Raw genomic sequence first — 23,338 nt, 5'->3', positions numbered from 1 at the left:
ACCACGGTATATAAGGTGTAGATGTGGCAGAGGTGTAGCAGTAGATGTGGCACCACAGCAAACATGGCGGAGGAGGAGGAATAGGATACAATCATGTCAAAAGAGTAAAGGATTGTCGCCATCACCTGTCGACTGGTAATATTTATTTCACACTAAGCTGCTGAATACTGAAGTCAAACATGCATTTTATCGTCAATTAGCTAAAAAGGATTTACCCGCGTTAGACCCGACAACACGTTAAAAGCCAAGTGCTATATATACGTAATTCGCTTTTTGATTTAAGCTGCGACTCTACCCCCGATCTGCCTATAACGACGACTACACTTAAAAGCAAATTTCCAAAATCCATAGCAGTAACTGGACACTAATGGAGCGACAAGCACTGGATATGACGAATTCCCGAGAGTGGAAAATGGATGAATATACGTAAACACACTTTGGATACCGTCACATCCCAACTATCCCTCCACAAACAAGAGCCTATATTAACTACGTCCAATTATCCACACACAAGAGCCTATATTAACTACGTCCAATTATCCACACACAAGAGCCTATATTAACTACGTCCAATTATCCACACACAAGAGCCTGTATTAACTACGTCCAATTATCCACACACAAGAGCCTATATTAACAACGTCCAATTATCCACACACAAGAGCCTATATTAACTACGTCCAATTATCCACACACAAGAGCCTGTATTAACTACGTCCAATTATCCACACACAAGAGCCTATATTAACTACGTCCAATTATCCACAAACAAGAACCTACTGCAGAGTAGTTTACCAAGAAGAATCAAGTTAATCCACCGGAAAGAATCACAACTGTGTACCCTAGAACGTAACCTAGACCTAACCTAACCTAACCCAAGCTAGCCTTACCTCAACTAAACCTGAAAAACTAAACCCAACATAACCCAAAATAACCCAACACAACCTTACCCAACCCAACACAACCCAACCCAAAACCTAATCCTACCCTACGAACTCTCAACCGGTGAGGGACATTAATAATAGCAGAGACAGAACAGCAGCGCTAAGTTATCACCGCGTCATATCACCGTTGTCAAAGCCGATGAATCATACATTCTCGACCTGGCAGACACACAGACACAAAAGGCAATCACAGAACGAAAACGACAAGAGTTGAAAAATTAATATATACAATACGATATATACAACACACGAGGAATTACAGTACAATTACCTGATGGCATTATACACCTCTGTTATCAGGTGAGTGGTTAATTACCCTCACCTGTTCAAATTACGAAACGATGAGAAATTGAACATTGTTTATACCACATCAACTAATCGGCCATAAAAAGACTATACAGTATTATTCGCACCTGTTATTATAAGGGGAAATATATAATAAATAGTCTAAATAACGACACACACACGCAAACAGTATAATAACATCACTAAAATTTTCACCCTCACTCGCTGGCAAATTCCCTCTCCTCCATCAAAAAAAAAAGACGATTGATCACTAATGGAAAAATACGAAACACAGATAAATGACTAAATTATTATTACCCGTGAAGCCTGATGGATCGTTCACCTACAATATGGAAGAAGTTCAAAGGCATAGGCGTTTTATTGTGGCGTCTCTATTACATTATACATACATATGATTGAGATGCTGGTATGGTGAGGTGAGGTGAGGTAAGGTGAGGTATGGTAAGGTAAGGTGAGGTAAGGTGAGGTGAGGTAAGGTAAGGTGAGGTAAGGTGAGGTGAGGTAAGGTAAGGTGAGGTGAGGTGAGGTGAGGTAAGGTATTTATCTCAGGGTTGTTCAATTAATACCTATAATAACTGTCGTCCAAAAGCTAAGGTATTGTAGCCACTGGACAATACCCCATCAATGGACAATAACTCTTAATATTAATATAACAATAAAATTAATCACATTCAAAGGATCAATCAACAATTACCACCTTCAAAGGATCAAACATCAATAACAAACATCAATCACCTTCAAAGGATCAAACCTCAATAACAAACATCAATCACCCTTAACAGGAAGTAAACATCAATCACCATCAACGACAATCTACCAATTTTTTTTTTTATTTATCACTTTTGTTTCCTACCCCGTGTGTCACCCCCTCCTCCGTCCTCCTACCCCGTGTGTCGCCCCTCCTCCGTCCTCCCTACCCCGTGTGTCGCCCCCCTCCTCCGTCCTCCTACCCCGTGTCGCCTCCCCATCCCGTGTGTCGCCTCCCCATCCCGTCTCCTCCTACCCCGTGTGTCGCCTCCCCATCCCGTCTCCTCCTACCCCGTGTGTCGCCTCCCCATCCCGTCTCCTCCTACCCCGTGTGTCGCCTCCTCATCCTGTCTCCTCCTACCCCGTGTCTTGCCTCCTCCTACCCCTTCATACCCTGTGTCTATGCCTCCTCCTCCTCCTACCCTGTGTCTCATCTCCTCCTTTCCTCCTCCCTCCACATTAGGTGTCGACGTCGTGAACTTGGCCCACATCAAACGATCGTGTAATAACTTAACTCTGAGTACATTATTACCTCAGCCGTGGTCCCGTCGGCTCATTCACAAAATAGAACTAAATTTTTCTTACTACACCTTATCACCTGACAGCTCTGCGTTCACCCTGTGTCCATTTGTCTTTCTCATTCGCTTGAAGAAAATCCCAAATCAAACAGTAGTGCTATTTTTACCATTTACTACTACTACTGCTGCTACTATTATGATTACTATAACTTACTACTATTATTAATATTCATACTGCCAATAATAATAATAATAATAATAATAATAATAATAATAATAGTTCACATTAGCGTCTCTGTCGAACTGAATGCTCCTAAAAGCCGTGGACCTCCTCCTCCTCCTCCTCCCCCCAAGGGCTATTCCCATGCAGTTGACAATACGGAGTGACATTTAAGGGGATAAATTAAAAATATGAAGTAGGTCATACTCCCGCCAGGCTGTTATAACCAACGAGTTAAGTGAGGGCGGCGCAGAGGACGAGGGAGGGGGCGCTTCAGACTTCTGCCAGTTGCCTTGTCCCAAACTATCGTACAGCAATGATACCAGGCTGGGACGTTAACTACAATGGGGTACATCTCCCGACTCGGATATCGCATCTAGATAATGTTGTGCCACCTATACGAGGCACTCCTACCATCCGAACCCTGGCACACCCCACACACGAGACGACCCTCACCCATTTCTCCACTCTTCCCACACGGCCAACACCGTCAGACACATTCTCCGTTTCTCCCCCACCCCCACCACACAGACCATCCAGAATAACGTCTTCCTCACCTTTCCTACACTTCAAGTTTTCATCACGAGCTTCCCTCCACACCATCAGAAGCTTCCGCCATCACAGCAGGTAAAGGTCACCCGTGATAATGAATGAAGCATGTGTGGTGCCGTGAACGTCCCAAGCCAGGCCCGTGATTTAAGGTTTTATTGGCGTCCGGGACATGCTAGGCGAAGGGCGATGTTCTCCTACATTTTGCACTTTCATTCTTTTACCTTCACTGTGTTTGTGTTGTTCTGGGGTGGATTTTACTGTGTTTTCTACTTCGGGGACATTTAACAGGGGATTTTTTGTTGTTATTGTGTTTCTGCCATTTTTCAGGGCATATTTTGTGAGTTATGAATTATATTTCAAAATGTTTTCGTGGGCTTCTGGCGTTTTCAGGACATATTTTTTTCCCTCCGCGCGTTCAGGAAAATTTTTATCTGTGAGTTTTCGTGTGTGTATATATATATATATATATATATATATATATATATATATATATATATATATATATATATATATATATATATATATATATATATATATATATATATATATATATATATATATATATATGATAATTTTGTGCTGTTTGGAATAAGTTAACCCGGAAATATCGAGTATTCTAGGCATGCGAAGGCGTCTCACATACATCCTACAGTCGTTTTTCTGGGAATTACACATTTACGTAGTCTCCAATTTAAGATTTTGTTAGTGGTTTTCTTTAAGATATCTTGAATGAGCTCTAGTGTTTTGTGGTCCTGTTTCTGGGCCCTCGCGTGTCTGGGTGGTCAGTGTGTGTGCTATTTGAGGAAACACTAATGCACTCACAGCCCCAGCGGTGATACAGCTCGGGAGGTCATGTGGCAACATTCTTAACGGGTAATTATATCAGGATTCCTCGCCAGTGTGGTGTGTGGTTCCTCGACAGCAAGAGAACCAGAGAGTACAATACCTGGTTGTTAGTGGTTCGTTCGTAAATCAACACTGTAGCACCATAATAATGTTACCAGCACCACAAGCAACGCAATAATACCACCAACACAATAATGTTATCAGCACCACAACCAACACTGCAGTACCACAACCAATCCAATAATGTTACCAGCACCACAAACAACACTGCAGCACCACAACCAACACAATCCCGGCACCACAACCAACACAATAATACCAGCACCACAAACAACACAATAATACCAACACCACAACCAACACAATCCCAGCACCACAACCAACACAATACCAGCACCACAACCAACACAATACCAGTACCACAACCAACACTACAGCACCACCATAATATTAATATACCACAGAGGTACCAAGAATCACCTCACCTAACCTAGCCTTACCTAACCTAACCTAATCACACAAGTATAACTCTGACCCTCAAGGGAAAATCTCACACCCACCTTCCCATAATTTCAGTCTTATGGGGTCCCTTTATGAATCCTATTGCAGGTAGCAGGCAGCTACCAAACAGGGAGGTACTACCGCCTGGGAAGATATTGGAAGCATAATGTATTGTCTAATGGTAGACCCTGCTGCCATATGGCATCACAGGTTGCCGATCTGACTTTCTGCCTCATTTACACACAATTGCAGGGTCTCAATTGTTTCTCATACTATTGACAACACAACATACATATATTGTTTCTCACTTTTGATCTTTTTTCGTATTTCTTTATGGTTCTATATTGTTATTATTATTAATATTATTACAGTGTTATTATTATTATTACCATTATCCTTTTATTATTTTATTTTCAATTTTGTATTTTTCATTAAAAATTTTATTTACTATGCATTATTATTATTGTTATTATTATTATTGTTGTTATTACATTTTCACCCCCCAGGCCCCGATGTAGGTCAGTGACCTGTATCCTGGTGGGCTAATCCCCGTACAAAAAAAAATATGTAAATAAAAAAATAAATAAATAAATGTGTATCTGTTCTACCATGTCAATGAACCCTCCATATAACGGACTTCTCTCTATATACAATCCTTAAGAAGGGGGTTTCACATCTAACGGGCCTTCGATATAATGGTCTTTCATCCCAATACAGTTCGTAAGATGGAAATTTCACATCTAACAGACACCTTGATATAATGGTCTTTCCTCTCAATATAGTTCGTTAGGAAATTTCACATCTAACGGACCCTCGATATAATGGTCTTTCCTCTCCATATAGTTCGTTAAAATAAGGTTTCATATCTAACAAACCACCGATATAATGGACTTTCCTCTCTCTGTATAGACCGTTAAACAGAGGTGGTTTCACTGTATCGTGTCTATAAATCTCTCCTAGATCATCCTTGTCATTAGTCTTTCCAGATAGTAATCCCCCTTTGGTTTAGTTCAGTAGTTCACCAACAGAGGGTGTATTGCGCCTCAACATTAGCGTCATAATAGAAAATCCTATTTACTCCGGCATGTCTCATCAACATACCTAATTTTTTATTATATTTTTTTATTTTTTAAGGTTACTGATTCGTCTACTTCTGAGCGCTTGTAATTTGTACATATTACCCACAATGTAAACAGACTGATTAATCTGAGCGTCTCTGAGCATTTGTATCTACGGAAACTGTCCCAATGTAAACACACTGGTTGATTTATGTGTCTCTGAGCATTTGTATCTACGGAAACTGTCCCAATGTAAACACACTGGTTGATTTATGTGTCTCTGAGCATTTGTATCTACGGAAACTGTCCCAATGTAAACACACTGGTTGATTTATGTGTCTCTGAGCATTTGTATCTACGGAAACTGTCCCAATGTAAACACACTGGTTGATTTATGTGTCTCTGAGCATTTGTATCTACGGAAACTGTCCCAATGTAAACACACTGGTTGATTTATGTGTGTCTGAGCATTTGTATCTACGGAAACTGCCCCAATGTAAACACACTGGTTGATTTATGTGTCTCTGAGCATTTGTATCTACGGAAACTGTCCCAATGTAAACACACTGGTTGATTTATGTGTCTCTGAGCATTTGTATACACGCATTTGACCCACAATGTAAACGAACCTAGACATCCACTTTTCAAACACGGATTAAAAGTTGACAACCTGACAGATTATATACAAACATATGACCTTCCCGCCTTATGTTGTAAAATCCTTGTATCAACAATGTATTGATATATTTACACTAGTAGATACAGTATTGTGAGGCCTTGGTGTTGTGAACGGGGAACACCATAGCACACCGCAACTGTTAAAGGAGAGAGAGAGAGAGAGAGAGAGAGAGAGAGAGAGAGAGAGAGAGAGAGAGGTGTGTGTGTGTGTGTGTACTTTTGCCTCCCACAGCCCCGCAATATAACTTGTTAAGGCTTCAGATATAAACGACAAAAAACATATTATACTGAACTAAAAAGTATAATGTGTGTGTGTGATGGGATTATCCAGTTATCAATCGCTTCTTGGTGATTGCCGGCACCACTTTCACCATCCTCACTACACCACACCATTCCCACACCATAACCACTCTCACCACACCACGTTCCCTACGATGACTAAACCACACTATACTCCACACCCACACTATCTTCACCACATCAAAACAGCCTTAACACCACACACCGACACCATTTACTAATATTACTGTGCAAACGTTCCAGTCTCGTGAATTTTACTACCTGGCTGTACTTAGTTACTTTTGAATACAGTATTAATGAAACCTGGTCAATGATACGCGGACACTTTATGCTTCTATATGAGCATAATGATACTAAACTGGACTGACTTGTAAACTTAAAAATATTCCTGTGTGTGTGTGTGTGTGTGTGTTGTGAGACCAGCGTCCGTGTCTGTTGACCTCGCTGTTGATGAGGTTGGGATGGCTTGGGTTGGGTTCGATCTGAGCTGTACTGGGTTATTTTTTCCTGAGGGCGGCTTATCCCGTACAGTGACTTAATTCTTCATCACCTTTTTCCAATATATCATATAGTAAAGAATCACCTGAAGATTAATCACCCAAACCTAATCTGAACTAACCTTGGCCAACCTAAACTACCCTAACCTCGTCCAACCTAACCTAACCTTGTCCAACCTAACCTAAACTAAACTACCCTAACCCACCATAACCAAGTCCAATCTAACCTAACCAAGTCCAACCTGACCTAACCAAGTCCAACCTACCCTAAGCTAATGCCCAAAGGTAGGTAACGTCAGGATGCTTACTCGTGAGGTGAGACAAAGTGGGTAGAAGAGATTGAATGTTCAGGTGATCCCAGGTAAGTTATACAGGTAGAAACTCTCAAAGGACAATTAATTTATCCTCTGCGTATAACTTGACAACACCTATAAGATCAAAACGTCTGCAGGTATAACTAGATAAAATTATACCAAAAAGATATGATAATTCACATAACTCCAAAACCAATAACTCCAGTAGAAAGTTAACTATAATTCCCTATAATCACGACGATCATTCCTCTAACCTAAACCCAGTAGAAAGTTAACTACAATTCCCTATAATCACGAAAATCATTCCTCTAACCTAGCCTAGCCTAACCCTCACAAAACTCTACCATTTCTATCTTTCCAGTGAATTAACCTCTACTGCGGCCTTTACACCCTCCTAACTCGGTAAAAGTGGCCCGGGTAGAAGTTTATACGACCTCCTATAATCACTATTATTCCTTACCTCAACAGAACTGCCAATTATATACTTCTGATAAACGCGACTTTCGTTCCAATTTTGGTGTTCGTAATGCCAAAGTCTTCCATAATGAATACGTTCAATGAGCGGGAGAGAGAATTGGATTTTGGCAGATATTGCAAATTGGTTTAGTGAGAGAGGGTGGTGGTGTGGATGAAAGGGGTGGGGGGTTGGCAGGGGGTTGGGTGGTGGTGGGGGTTGTCAGATTAGTGGTGGTGGGGGTTGTCGGGGGTTGAGTGGTGGTGGTGGGAGGAGGTGATAATGTGGATGAAGAGGGGGGTGGTAGTGTGGATGAAGGGGGGGGTGGTAGTGAGGAGGAGGAGGAGGAGGGGGTGTTTACCACATACCACAGTCTGGCTGCTTGTGTGGAATGTGACTTTGTTGGGTGGGGCTCCGAGTGGGGTAGTATGGGAAAAAGTGAGTGTGGTTAGGCTTAACAGTGAGTGGGAGAGGGGTGGAGAGATGTACTGGAAAAGTGATGTTGAGTGGGACTGTGGTAGGAAGTGTGGTGGTGGAGAGGGACGTGGTGGGATGTGGTAGTAAGTGTGGCGGAGGATGGGGATGTGGTAGTAAGTGTGATGGTGGAAGGGGATGTGGTAAAGTGGGATGTGGTAGTAAGTGTGATGGTGGTTAAGAGGGATGTGGTAGTAAGTATGGTGGTGGAAGGGGATGTGGTAGTAGTGTGGTGGTAAAGAGGGATGTGGTGGTGGTCAGGTGGGATATGGTAAACACTACTACACTGTCGCCACCATAATAATAAACCTAACCAAGTATGGCCACAAGCTAACCCTCCATCTTACACACACACACACACACACACACACACACACACGACTTAATTAAACCAGAATGTGAATTACGTCTCAGCACCACAAGTCGTCAACTACCAAGACAATGTGATCAACGCACCAAACGACATTACGAGTTGTTGATACACGAGCGTGACTTAATTAACAGCTTAATTGGTGATTAGACGACTGGGTAACTAGCAATGATGGAAGGGGGGGGGTGATTAGGAAGGTGCGGACGGACAGACAGACACAAACAGGTGTGTGTGTGTTAAGTAGGTTATTAGCACAGTTGTTGATCCACTTGTTTGGTTTAATTAATGACCTATTTGGTGATTAGAGGCCTGGATAATTGGCATTGGTGGTGTTGATTATGAAGAGAGAGAGAGAGAGAGAGAGAGAGAGAGACCAAAAAGAGAATAGAGAGGAAAGGGTTGAAGAGAAAGGAGAGAAGAGAAAGGAGAGAAGAGAGAGAAAAGAGAGAGCGAGAAGAGAGAAAGAGAAGAGAAGATAAAGAGAGAGAAGAGAAAGAGAAGGAAGAGAAAAAAGAGAAGAATAAAAAAGAATATCTCTCTCTTTCTCCTACGCAACATCCCTGACCAAATTGCGTTACTCACCACCATTACCGCCCTCTGCAAATTGGTAAAGTTCCTCACACAACAAGTCGCATCAACAATCTGCAGCACAATTTCTACGCCCTTCCTTTACTGCTGCCGGCGAAATAATACGAAGATGTACATGTTTCCGGCACACACACACACACACACACACACCACAGCAACACACACAGAACACACACTCTACCCTCTGAAAATCCATCTGTGTGTCGTAACTACAGTGTGTCTATCACAGAAGTTCTCACATCACAAGTTAGGAGAGGGGGATAGTTTTACCTTCAAGAACCTTTTTTTTTTTTTGTCGCGTAGTGTTGTGTCGTGTTTTCAATTAAGGGAAAAATAGATCACTTGAAGTTATACCCTACCCCCTCCCCACCACCCAAGATTAACCACCCTAAGGTTAACCTAATCCAACCTAACTTACTTTAATTTAACACAACCTAATCTAACTTAACTTAAGCTAACTTATTCTAACTTAACCATAAACTAACCTAACTTAAACTAATCTACTTTAACCCAATCTACTCTAAAATAACCTACCTTAATCTAACCTTACCAACCCCTAGAGGTGAGTTTAACATAAGTGCAATCTGTGCAACTCACCGACACTCCCCTCAAAGTAATGAAAAAAAAAATTGATGCAGAAGGATTTAAAAGTGTGTGTTGTGATCGTGTTTAGTTCAATAGTGAAAAGTAAAGCTGATTTTGCTCGTAATTATAGCAGGGACCTTTAAGAAAATTGCACCGAGTAGTTTGAAGTCTTAAAACACGCCTCTGCCACCCTTCGTCCACTCAGGTAACGTGAAGATTTTTGGTCAGGAGGTGAAAAATTTTGGTGCTTAATCTTCAGGTGATCCAACTAAACATCTATTACGCTCGACGATACATCCATCCGTTAGGTCAGAAAAGGCGAGAATTTAGACTAAGTAAACGGGGCCCAAAAATAACTAACAACCTTAGTGATTCCGCGCCTTGGAATCGTAAATTCAATGAACAGGTGTTTTGTGTTATTTGCCTACGCTTATTGTCCTGAAGCGGGGCTGGGTGTGGCGGGGCGATATGTGGCGGGGTGGGGCAAGGCGTGGCGGGGTGGGGCAAGGCGTGGCGGGGGGGGCAAGGCGTGGTGGGGTGGGGCAAGGAGGGGATGGGTGTTTCCGGGCGGGGCGTTCTGGTCAGAGTTCATGGTATCATTATTGGCACTACACGAATTTTTCGACACACACACACACACACACACCGACATACCCACACACACTCCCCAAAACATACACATCCCACACACCCCAAAACACACATCTCCTCTTACACACACACACACACACACACAAGTAACCAAAACCGTATGGCATCAACAAGGAAGCCAGGAACAGGTCCCCTCCCTCCCTTCCTGATGGTGGTGAAAGCGGCGAGAGTTGGGTACTACAGGAGTCAGCTGGCCAAGGCTATAACTAATACATATTGACATTTAGAGAATTCCTCCGGTACTGGCGTCTGGCGGCAACTCTCACGTCCCTACCGTAAAAATAACGCCAGTGAGAGCAATCAACAACGTCTGGCGGTCATACTGTCAAGTTCCTACCGTATAAATATCGACAGTGCGAGTAGTCAACAATATCTGGCGAATGATTGCGTCAGACAAACGTTTAGTCTTTAACTTCTGGCGATGTAATTTTTTTTAGGAACTAAAGAATTACACGAAAAAACTCGAATGTAGGCATTTGTGCGTTTACATATATCCATACATACGTACACACACAAACACACATAGAAACATAAATACATACATACACATTTTCGTATAAGAACACAGGTGCACGGACGTAGATTTACGGACACACACTTACATATATGTAGTCTCATAAAAACACATATACACGCACACGAACATACATCACAGTAACGACGAGGGAAGCACGTACACGAGTCCCAGGAGGAAGGACCAATTATTTTATGTAAAGTGAACACCAGCGTTTGTGGCCGCGTTACACTGTACACCTCTCTCTCTCTCTCGCTCTCTCTCTCTCTCTCTCTATGTATAAATATCTCTATCTATCTATCTTTCCTTTTGTAAATGTCCTCATACAATTACGCCAATTTCCATAAGGTTGAAGCAATAAATCATGGCCATAATAAATGAGATTGTTGACACACTATTCCAGGTAATGCGTCACGCTCACCTGTCCTGGAAACACCTGAAGAATCACCCCTCCGTCCCCAAACTTGTGTTACCTTAGGATTAACTGTTCTAACGATAACCTAGACTAAAATAAACTAACCTAACCTAACGTAACCTAACACTAACAAAAATTAAGCTAACCTATATCCTAATCCAACACTAACCAAAGTTAACTTAACACAAACTAACGCTAATCTAACCTAACCTAACCAAATTTAACTTAACACTAAAACTAAACTAACGCTAATCTAAACTAACCTAACGCTAATATAACTTAGCACTAGTTAACCTAATACTAACCTAGATTAACCTAATGCTAATCAAACTAACGTAAAGCTAACCTAACCTAAACTATCCTAACTTAACCTAAACTATCTTAACCTAACCTCTATCCTCTCCCTCGTAGGTAAACTGACAGTCATTACCTTAGGGAGGAAATATGTTTATAATTTCCTCGTCAACATGTTAATAATTTCCTCGTGTTAAAAATTTCCTCGTCAAGATTTTAAACATTTTCCTCCCAAGATAAAAATTTCCTCGTCAAGATGTTAATATTTTACTCGTAAACATGATAATAATTTCCTCATGTTAAAACTTTCCTAGTCACGATGTTAAAAATTTCCTGCCCAAATTAAAAATTTCCTCTCCCAAGAAACTAAAAATTTCTTACCTAAGGAGCTAAAAATTTCTCTCGTGAAATATAATCTTCGCCAAACGTAATCGCAAAAGTTAAGTAACTTCTGACTGGAAAGCAGAAATGTGTTGAACCAAACACGCGGGAATTATGAACGCAAACTTTTTGGTAAAAATATAATACTTTATATCTCCGGGAACGAACAAACGAGAGAGAGAGAGCTCTAGAAAACGGTACCATGAAATGAAATGAAAATGAAAAAGTAAAAGTTTATAATTAAAATGAAATTATTAAGAGATGAGAATCGGGGTTTTTTTCAAGATGAGACCCGTAACAGAGGAGGATATGTGACGTCATCATGGTGTTATCTAAAATGTACATTGACTGAGACAAGAAAGTGTATTGGGTCGAGTAAACGCTGCTATTAATTACACACACACACACCTGTTACACCTTTGTACTAGTACTTAATTATTATTTATTACAGTAATCTGATACATACAGTCAAGCCTCCATCTAGCGAATATATACAGTCCGTTAGATGGAGGTTTCATATCTAACGGACTCTCGACCTAACGGACTTTCCTCTCCAGGTAATCCGTTAGATGGCTATTCCACTGTAATAAAATCCCTCACAAATGACCCAACTAACTGTACTTGCATCACTGTAACTGAATAACTGCAACAGCAATACATCACTGTAACCAGACTAAACACCCGCTATATTACTAACGACGATATATCACCCGTTGTTAATATTGACACATATTTGTTAAATACTCAGTTATGAATGACATACGATCCACCCCCCTACCATTGCATTTTATCACGGCTCATGACATATCGAAATGCAACACACTGATAATATATTTCCTGTGTGTGTGTGTGTGTGTGTGTGTGTGTGTGTGTGTGTGTGTGTGTGTGTGTGTGTGTCGCTTCTCTGTACCATGACCTCCCACCTCACCATAACTGCTACACAACTATCAATAGCGCTCTCTCTCTCTCTACAGTATACGGAGTGGGTGGACGTTTTCCTGCCTCTGGGTCCTTCTCCTGTATGTTAAAAAAATACACTATCTTTTTGTGTGTGTGTGTGTAACAAACTGTGTATATCTACATACATTATACACAAACACACACAAACACAATACAAACAAACAAATAAAATAGATTAAAATAATAAAAAAAAAGATCCGCGAGAATTTCAGAAAATCCCAGAGACGGTCGAAAGAAATACGACTTAGTTAATGTTATTTCCCCCAACCCCACCCTACCCCACCAGCAGCCGGAAGGTCCCTTTAAATTATCCAGCAAAGACCCTGTAGCCTAAAAACAAATATAAATTCCTAAGCTTCTTTAGTATAGCCATTTCATCATCATTGAACGTAAATAATTAAATTGACGCTAATGGTGATAAAAACTGAGAGAGAGAGAGAGAGAGAGAGAGAGAGAGAGAGAGAGAGAGAGAGTGTTGTGGGTTTACTCATAATTTAATTCTGTTTACTGCAGCGCTTCCCTTGCTGTTTTATCTGCAGTCAAGTGTATGAAAAAATATCCCGAGTAATGATTTTTTGTGGGCATTAATATTTAGACTGGGGTTGTATTTTAGGTTAATAAATAGTAGTAATGGTAGCAGCAGTGGGAGTATGGTAGTAGTGGTAGTAGTAGTAGTAGTAGAAATAGTTGGAGATAGTAGCTGTAGTAGTAATAGTGGTAGTAGTGTAAAGTAACAGTAGTAGTTATAGTATGAAGGAGTATTGTAGAAGTATCGTAGTAGTAGTAGAAGTACCTGTAGTAATAACAGAAGTAGTAGTAACAGCTATCACACTTACCATCAATAATAAACAAAATTATCTCCATATGGGACCAAGTTACATATCAAGAACGTAACGTAACCTAACCTAACCCAACCTAAATCTGTTACAGGTATTAAATACGTTATCACTGTATATCAGGTGAACTGCGTATTGCGTCCCTCACTACAACCCCTTATGTTGTGGTTGGTGTTGTAATGGTTGTTGGTTTTGTTGTTGTGGTGGTTGTTGGTGTTGTTGAAATGGTTGCTGGTTGTCGTTTTTGTTGTTTTGGATGTGGTGGTTGTTGTTGTTGTGGTTATTTGAATTATTATTATTATTATTATTATTATTATTTTTATTATTATTATTATTACATTACTATTATTATTATTACATTACTATTATTATTACATTATTATTATTATTATTATCGTCGGTACCATTATTATTATTTAAAACTCCCCTCCTGCGTATTTTCATTTAAAACTCATAACTGCTTTGTTTATTTTTCTTCATATTAAAAGTTCGTCCGCTGTTTTATTTTTCATTTCAACTGTATTTCAACTTTATTTACAAACTCGGGACTCAATTAAATTTCATTTTTTAACTAGTTATTAAGACTCTTGAATACGATTATTTAACCCCCTTGAGTACGATGATTAACCCCTTGAGTACAGTTTATTATTTAACCCCCTAGAGTACGATGATTAACCCCTTGAGTACAATTTATTATTTAACCCCCTAGAATACGATGATTTAACCCCTAGAGTACGATGATTTAACCCCTAGAATACGATGACTTAATCCCTTGAGTACGATGACTTAACCCTTGAATACAATTATCTAACCCGCAGAGTGTAGGTTAACCCCCTAGAGTACGATGACTCATCCCTTGACTCCTTGAGTACAATAAGTTAACACTCTTGAGTACGACCCTAAATACAACCCAAAAATAGACCAAATGTAAACCCGAAATATGGCGATTTCTTCCACTCACTAAAATATGGAGGAGCGCTGATGATATAATGCATTACTACGCCTCAACAGCTAAGGCCTTTTAAGTGCGTAGACTAAATTAGTAATTCCATTAGTCACCAACAATTCCTCTCTCTCTCTCTCTCTCTCTCTCTCTCTCTCTCTCTCTCTGGTGGATGTGGAAGAACAAGAGAAAAAAAATCATAACTAAAAACTCTTAATAAATATAAATTTCATAAATAAAAATAAAGACAAAATCAAATAAAAAAATTAAAAAAAAATCATAAGTGAAAAAATACAAATTTATTAAATAAAAATAAACCAACCAATAATCTCATTCCAACTTCATCATTCCTAATAATTCCCACAATTTTTACCTTTACTGCAACTAATTAATCCATTTTCTAAACAGGTCATATAGCTCGCAAATGAAACAGTCGAGGTGATCCATTCAAAGGAAGCATCCTATTGGCCATCACCCTGACCAATCACATCCCTTCATTACACTGATTACACTTCGCAGGATTCGTTGATAGAATTAAAATTGTAATATCAATATAATATATTTTTTCACAGGTGTGCCACAAAGGTGAATCAGCTTAGCAGAACTCATATATTGTTGAGAGTATTAGCAGTTATATTGCAAATGTTGGGTGCATATGACGTCATTGTTGAATCTGCAGTTGCTGATTTAACGTAATAATAATGATGATGATGATAATGACAAGAGCTCTTTATAAAAATAATAACAGCAGCAGCAATAATAATAATAATAATAATAATAATTTAAAAAACTCACATTACTATAGAAAATTATTATGGGGCCTCAAACAGGGTCAACACAGCAACAAAACGCTTCACTAATTACAAAAAAATCACTAATATCAACAAAAGCTTCGCCAGCTGCAACAAAAAGCTTCACTAGTCACAACAAAAAGCTTCACTACAACAAGGGGTTTTATTCATAACATCAAAAGCTTCACTCGCTTCAGGGATTCATGAAGAAAGCTTCACTAGCTTCAGGGATTCATGAAGAAAGCTTCACTCGCTTCAGGGATTCATGAAGAAAGCTTCACTCGCTTCAGGGATTCATGAAGAAAGCTTCACTCGCTTCAGGGATTCATGAAGAAAGCTTCACTCGCTTCAGGGATTCATGAAGAAAGCTTCACTCGCTTCAGGGATTCATTAAAAGAGCCTCATATCGCCAGAACAGGAGAGTATTCAGTAAAGCCCTTTCCCTTGAATTCCATTTTATTCCGCCTGTGAGTGGTGGAACTCCTGTCCACCACCAGATAGCGAGGTGAATAATATTTTTGATGGAGAGAGAGGGGAGGGAGGGAGGGAGGGAGGGGAGGGAGGGAGGGAGGAGGGAGAGGGGGGAGGAGGAGGAGGAGAAAGGGAAGGGGGAGAGGAGGGAGGAGGGAGGGAGGGAGGGAGAGAGTACCTAACCTTTAGAAACACACACGCACGCACACACACACACACGCGAGTAGGACAAAAAAGACAATAGGTGTGTTGATGGTGCCAGGTTTGAGTGAGTGACAGACGGGGGCAACTGCCTAATATGATTAAAACTCGTCTACTACACCAAAATCTAAGGCGAAACAAGCTCTTCTGTTTTCTTAGGGGTGGGTGAAGGGGGTAATACTGCCTGTCTGTCTGTCTGTCTATCTATCTCTGTTTATCTGCCTGCCTCTACCTATCTGTCTCTATAATCGGTCTGTCTATCTCTCTGTTTATCTGTCTGTCTCTGTCTCTCTCATAGTGCTATCTAAGCTAAGAAAGACAAGCGAGACACCCACTTAAGCTCTCTCTCTCTCTCTCTCTCTCTCTCTCTCTGTAATCAGTATCACCAAAGCATCAACACGACCTCAAAATCGCCGTCACAGGTCAGGTACTTATTGACCCTTGCCTCGCCGTGTCGCTGCTATCAACACGTTTCATCTCTCCCGTCTGGACAATCTTGCACTTTGTGAGTTTATAAGCGCTTTCTAGCATGATTAGACAAATTTCAGCGCCATCCATATTATAATAATAAAAATAAATAATAATAAACAATAAATAATAAATAATAGTAATAGTAATAATAATAATAATAATAATAATAATAATAATAGTAATAGTAATAATAATAATAAAAAATTTAAATAATAATAACTAATAAAATAAAAAAATAGAAATAATAATAATAATAATAATAATAATAATACCATCAGAGTGAAGTACAAAAACGTAGGATCTACTTAACAAAAATCCTTTAAGAGAAAATTCACACTTTAATTCACATGAAATTGCTTTTATTTCCCCCTCTCCCTCTCGCTAATTACCTCTTTCCCTCTCTCTCTCTCTAACACACACACACAACCTCCTCCACACACACACACACACTTACATAAAGACACACATACACACACTCACCTCCCCCCCCCACACATACACACACACCACAGAACTGCCACCGAGCGCATTTCTCACCACTAACAGAGACTGACGTTAGACAAAGACACTGTGTTATGCCTCAAGTAATATAAAAGTGACTCCAGGATGTGTGACGGGGCAAGAACCTCCCACACGGAAATGATGAAGATTTTATGTCGGTAAAGATGATGATGTTCTGAGAGAGAGAGAGAGAGAGAGAGAGAGACCCAGAAAATATTTGTCACACACACACACATAATAAAATATTTTACTCCATATCAGTCAAGTCAAATGGTGCTCCACAGTACCATACAAATAAGACCTTCAATTGACTGTTAAATTAAGGGAAGAAAATAACGCACCGGGGCAAAAAATAAACCCAATAAAGTACGAGACGGGAAAAAAATAAATAAAAAAAAAGTCCGAGAGGAAAATGTAAATTACCAACATATTTCTTACTCGGATATTAGTGTCCAATTGTTTTTCCTCTATAAACAAAACTTGCCTCAGAAGACCATCATTAACGCAAAACAATTATTTTTTTTTCTTCTCGTGAATTTTCAAAAAGATCATCGAAGGTGTTTTAAAAATATATCATCTCGGAAAAAATCAGGTTCAAAATTTCGAATAATTATCACTAAAACAAATCTTCAACGCCGTGTTTCTTAACCTCTAGTATGTGACCTTAATAACATGGACGCTTGTTTACCTCAGTATACGTAATTACACTGCGAGTTCAGCCAAGCATCGGGACAGTAGCTTGGCCGAGTTCAAACGAGCGAATCCCCGAAGCTCCAAGGCAGTTGAGTCGTTGCTTCGCCGTGTCCAGCCACCCGCACCGCCGCCGCCTCCTCCTTATCTGGCACACCTCACCCTCTATCCACCTCCTACCGGACTTTAATTACGGATAGGTAGGTGTAGGTGTGTGTGTGTGTCACCTGGTTAGATGTGACTTCTGTTGATTCTAAAGATGTAAATTACAGGTGTAGGCTGCAAGTGTTGTGATGTAAATAATACGTTCTTGTACTGTACAGTCCTGAGGTGTGTAAATTACAGGTGTTTCTTGCCGATGCTGAGATGTGAATGATATGTGATTGTGGTATCAGTCTTGAAAGAGTTAATTACAGGTGTATGTTGCAGATGTTAAGCCTGTAAATTACATGTGATCGGAGTCCTCGATTCTCTATGAACACAAACACCTCGCTTGACAGTACCAACATCCAAGCTGACAAGACCAAACATCAGCTGACAATAATGGGAACACACCAGCTGACACCAAAGCTGACAAGAACAACATCAGCTGACAACAGTAAGTGCCGGACTCCTAGAAAACCCTTGTCTAACACCAGGTGACAACATATACCTGACACAAACAACACCTCATCTGACACCAGCTGACAACATTACAAGCAGAAACAGGGAAATACGCTCGATTGAGACCTTCAACTAACCAATTATCGCCTCCCATGGGAACTAACTAACGACTCATTACACACTGTCGGTGGCCGGTAACAATCCAATTAAATGATCGACCCAGTTGAACCTGAATACACTAAAGTAACATCCACTTACACCTGGACACGGCGTAGTTATGAGTAATTCGACGTAGTTACACACAGTTAAACCACGATGAAGCCAGACACACCCATTTACACCTCCCAACCCCCACCCAGACTTGTTCTAGTTACACCCACAGTTTCACACACATCCTCTGCTGAACTCTTTTAACAAGGCAGTTACATAGCGTGACTAACGACAATACTGCCTCCTTGTTACAATACTTATTATATTTACGTCTCCATGCCCAACTGTCCTCGCAGCAGGGACAGGATAACTACAAACACACAAATTATAAAGAAAACATTTACACATACACGAGACACACACGGGAATACACATAAACATACGAGAGAGAGAGAGAGAGGGAGGGGGGGGGGGAACTGGACACCGTGACCCACTAGCAGGTAAGCCAACAAACACTCATATCAATATTTACTTACGAGGCTGAAAAACAACGGGGAAAGATAACATTTGTGGATTTGCCGATTTAGCATACAAAACTCAGCTAAGTTGTATATAGTTGAGGGTGTAGTTTCTGGATGTAATTGTGGGTGTAGTTTCTGGGTGTAGATGAGGGTGTAATTTCTGGATGTTGTGGGTGTAGCTTTTGGGTGTATCCGAGGGTGTAACTTTTGTGTGTAGATGAGGGTGTAACTTTTGTGTGTAGATGAGGGTGTAACTTTTGGGTGTAGCTTATGGGTGTAGTTGAGGTTGTAGCTTCTGAAGAGTGGGTACTTCGGCTTCTTTCACGTTAGGTTAGGTTAGGTTAGGTTAGGTTAAATTATGGTATGTTAGATTATATTATGGTGTGCTAGGTTAAGTTAGGTTAGATTAAGTTAGGTTAGGTTAGGTTAGATTATGTTAAGTTAGGTTAGATTAGATTATGTTAAGTTAGGTTAGATTAAGTTAGGTTAGGTTAGGTTATGTTAAGTTAGGTTATATTGATTTACATTAGGCTAGGTTATCAACAGGAAGTTTAATCATCACGTGATAGAAACGGGAGTGCCTAGCTTTCATGCAACCAGAGACAAACAGTGAACTAACTCAACACAGCTAAAAATGCATCAGCCAAAGCTACACCCAAACAGGAAACACAAGCGTTTATAATTGTCTTATAGAGAGGCACATGTTTGCGTTCTATCCCCCTTAAATGCGATGCCGTACTACTGGCAACCTCGACTCGCTTCCCAATCCTGTACGACAATTGGGGCTGACTGCCACAGTTCAGACGTTTCCCAGCCACCATGATCCTCGCGCACCCTGGAGCTGGTAAGTACGGTACTGGCGGGCGTATAAGGTGAGGACTTTTTATAACCCCCACGTGACCTATCACTCTTAAAACCGCTTCAAGGGCGCCATTACCCCCACCTGCTAAGTTAGGTCACTATAGGACAAACGATCTGGGCAGAGTAAGGTCACACACAGACAGAGGAGGGACTTACAGAAATACATTGTGCCCTTAACAGTGTATATATTTATAATTTAAGCATTTGTAAACAGAAACCAGACAATAAAAAATCGTAAGTCTCGTTAAACCTGTTAATGCCAGGCTAAAAAAAAATACAACCCCCTCCCTTAAAACAAAAACACACTCCCACCCCCTAAAACACAACACATCCCTACCCCTAAAAACACAACACATCCCTACCCCACAACATCCCTACCCCTAAAAACACAACACATCCCTACCCCCTAAAAACACAACACATCCCTACCCCCTAAAAACACAACACATCCCTACCCCCTAAAAACACAACACATCCCTACCCCCTTCGAAAACAAAATCCCACTCCATCAAAATAAAATAATACAATAAAAAATTACCCCCACCTTCTCCTCCTTGATAACACACGCTGGTTACTACACACACAAATTATTTTACGTGTTCTCAAACCGATACAAAATACGAGCACCAAAATATTCAATATTCCCCGGACGCTGGGCAAGTATTGGTAAACCCCCCCCCCCTCCCAAGCGGGTCTCTTCATACAGGCAGCACGAGTCTTTTGAGGAGTAACTTGGTACGGTCCGATTGAATTACGTTCCTTGGCACTGTGTCGAGTAAAACTACCTCACTATTACACTACACACGAGGGAGACTCTCTCTCTCTCTCTCTCTCTCCACGATCACACGCACACTTGCTTGAGTGTAGTTTTACTTAACGTCAGTATTCGGAAGTTTTATAAGTATATCTGTAGTAATACTTAATGTCAGTCGTCGGGAGTTTTATAAGTAGAGCTGTAGTGTTACTTAACGTCAGTCGTCGGGGGCTTTATAAGTAGAGCTGTAGTGTTACTTAACGTCAGTAGGTGGGAGTTTTATAAGTAGAGCTGTAGTGTTACTTAACGTTAGTCGTCGGGGGCTTTATAAGTAGGGCTGTAGTGTTACTTAACGTCAGTAGTCGGGAGTTTCATAGGTAGAGCTGTAGTGTTACTTAACGGCAGTACTCGGGGCTTTATAAGTAGGGCTGTAGTGTAGTGTTACTTAACGTCAGTAGTCGGGAGTTTTATAAGTAGGGCTGTAGTGTAGTGTGGCTATGTAAAAGTGGCAGGAAATTATCTATAAGTGGGGTTATTACAGGGTATTAACATATAAGTACTGCGAGATCATAAGGATGTGGGACTCTTATGCGTAATATTACGAACATAAAGACTGCAATATATATGAAAAGGTTAAGGGCTGAGGAAAAAGGGGAGGCAAGGTGGGGTTGGGGAGGCAAGGAGGGTTGGGGAGGAAGGGGAGGGTTGAGAAGGGGAATAGAGGGAGGAAAAAAAGGAGGGTAGGGGAAGGAAATGGAGGGGGGATGGAGAGGGTTTGGGGAGGGGGGATGGGAGGTTTGGGGAGGGAGGAATGGGGAGGAAGGACGGGGAGGAGGGATGGGGGAGGGAAGGACGGGGAGGAGGGATGGGGAGAGTTTGGGGAGGAAGGGATGGGGAGGAGGTTTGGGGAGGAGGGATGGGGAGGAGGGAAGGACGGGGAGGAGGGAAGGACGGGGAGGAGGGAAGGGGAGGGTTGGCGTAGGAAGGGGAGGGGAGTGAAAGGGGAGGGTAAACAAGGCAAGGGTAAGGTTCAGGAGAGAAGTGGAGGGCTGGGGAGGCAAGGGTAGGAAGGGGAAGGCAAGGGGAGGGGCGGCCAGTATTACCATCACCACTATTGAGAAAAAATCCTATACGAGTGGATGTCTTTTGTGTGGCGCTCCCTTCAAACCTAAACACCGACAATCTCGTCAAAAAGGTTCTCTCGGTATCACCATTTGCATAAATAGAAGAAAACAAAAATATATAAGACGACGGAGTTTTGTGCACTGCGGCTCACAACAATAGGCGATTCTAAAAACATGAACACATAAAGAATGAAGGAAACTGCAGCGGGCCTATTGGTTTATACTATAGGCAGTCCTGTTTACACCCAACCCCTATCGCTCATATATCCGTCCCGTCGTGTTCGAATTAATGATGTTTGGTAACTTATTCCACTCATCCACTACTCTATTTCCAAACCGGTGTTTACCTATCTCGCGCCTAAATCTAAATTTGTCTAATTTAAAACCATTGCTACGAGTTCGCTCCCGGTTAAATAGTTTGAGTACCTTTGTTATATCACCCATTGTTTAACCCTGACTTCCATTTATACACCTCGATCATATTGCCCCTCACTCTACGTGTCTCGAAGGAGTGCCAATTAAGTTGCTTTAATCTGTCTCTGTACTCAAGGTTCCTAATGCCCGGGATTAGTCTGGTCATCCTCCTCTGAATGCTTTCTTGGGATTAGATATCCATTCTCTACAGGGTGTCTCAGAAAAAAATAACATAATGCTTTATATACCTAACACTTCAATGGTTTATTTTCCTTGGCATAATCACCAAGGGAACATACAGAATGTCTCAGAAAACTGTATACACACTACCTTATAATTTCCTGGAGATCGAGTAAATACTTGTGCTACTGTATAACAAAAAACAACCATTATTCACCTCACTTATCAATGAGTGAGGTCAACCACAAACGTCGCTGTTGTAAATGCTGTACAAACATTCACACCATCTTCACGAAAACCTGTAAGGCAGTATGCATTGTTTTTGTATACGCAGATAAGGTCATTTTTCTCTCTCTTCTCTTGTATACAACACACACACACACACACACCCACGCTTACAAACAAGTTCATCAGAGGCATATTCTGTCGTGAAAACAAATATGCATTCACACAAATGCCTGAACATTCACAAATCACAAACACCATCATATTCACATTCATCATTCTCACAAACACATTCAAACTCACAAACCCCTACTTACATATTCACAAACACCAACTCACATTGATATTTACAAAAGCTAACTCACAAACACCTTCATATTTCCAAGACTTGTGTAGGAACGAGATTTCCCGCGGAGGTCAATAAAGGAAGTGTGA

The 23,338-nt window shown here is 40.8% G+C and overlaps 1 protein-coding gene across 3 annotated transcripts in view; it reads right to left on the bottom strand.

The window, feature by feature from the left end:
- Positions 1-23,338, bottom strand: part of LOC121876720 — a 241,408-nt gene that overhangs the window by 203,731 nt on the left and 14,339 nt on the right. The gene's annotated exons all lie outside the window — the stretch shown is intronic.

The sequence above is a fragment of the Homarus americanus genome, unplaced genomic scaffold (assembly GCF_018991925.1).
Source record: "Homarus americanus isolate GMGI-L3 unplaced genomic scaffold, GMGI_Hamer_2.0 scaffold53604, whole genome shotgun sequence".
Taxonomy (NCBI): domain Eukaryota; kingdom Metazoa; phylum Arthropoda; class Malacostraca; order Decapoda; family Nephropidae; genus Homarus; species Homarus americanus.
The sequence above is the reverse complement of the archived record's forward strand: the minus strand, read 5'-3'. Positions and strand labels throughout refer to the sequence as shown.